Source organism: Triticum dicoccoides, chromosome 3A, assembly GCF_002162155.2.
Source record: "Triticum dicoccoides isolate Atlit2015 ecotype Zavitan chromosome 3A, WEW_v2.0, whole genome shotgun sequence".
NCBI classification, from domain to species: domain Eukaryota; kingdom Viridiplantae; phylum Streptophyta; class Magnoliopsida; order Poales; family Poaceae; genus Triticum; species Triticum dicoccoides.
Genome location: NC_041384.1, coordinates 3962908 through 3963380, shown reverse-complemented (window position 1 = coordinate 3963380; position 473 = coordinate 3962908).

Here is a 473-nt window from a genome sequence, read left to right as displayed (position 1 = left end):
CCTTTAGTACCAGGTGGAGCGACGACCCGGTACTAAAGGGGGTGCGCCGCCAGGCGAGGGGCGCAAAGTTTAGTCCCAACTCGCCGGGCAAAGGGTAGCCGCACTGGTTTATAAACCCAGCTGCGGCTGCTCCTTCGAACTCCTCTATATAGCAGGCTTCTGGGATTAACTATGGCGTGCTGTCCTGTGAGCCTGCTGGCCCTTCTGGGCCTGAATTTGCACACAGGTCTGGCAGGCCCACTGGGCAGTGCCCCAACAAATTTTTATATAGTTTTTTTCTTTTCTGCATTATTTATTTTCTTCTATTTATTTTTGAGTAATTTTTTATATAGTTTTTTTTTCTTTTCTGCTTTATTTATTTTCTTCTGTTTATTTCTGAGGAGTTTTTTATATAGTTTTTTTTCTTTTCTACTTTATTTATTTTCTTTATTTATTTCTGAGTAGTTTTTATATAGTTTTTCTTTTCTTCTATT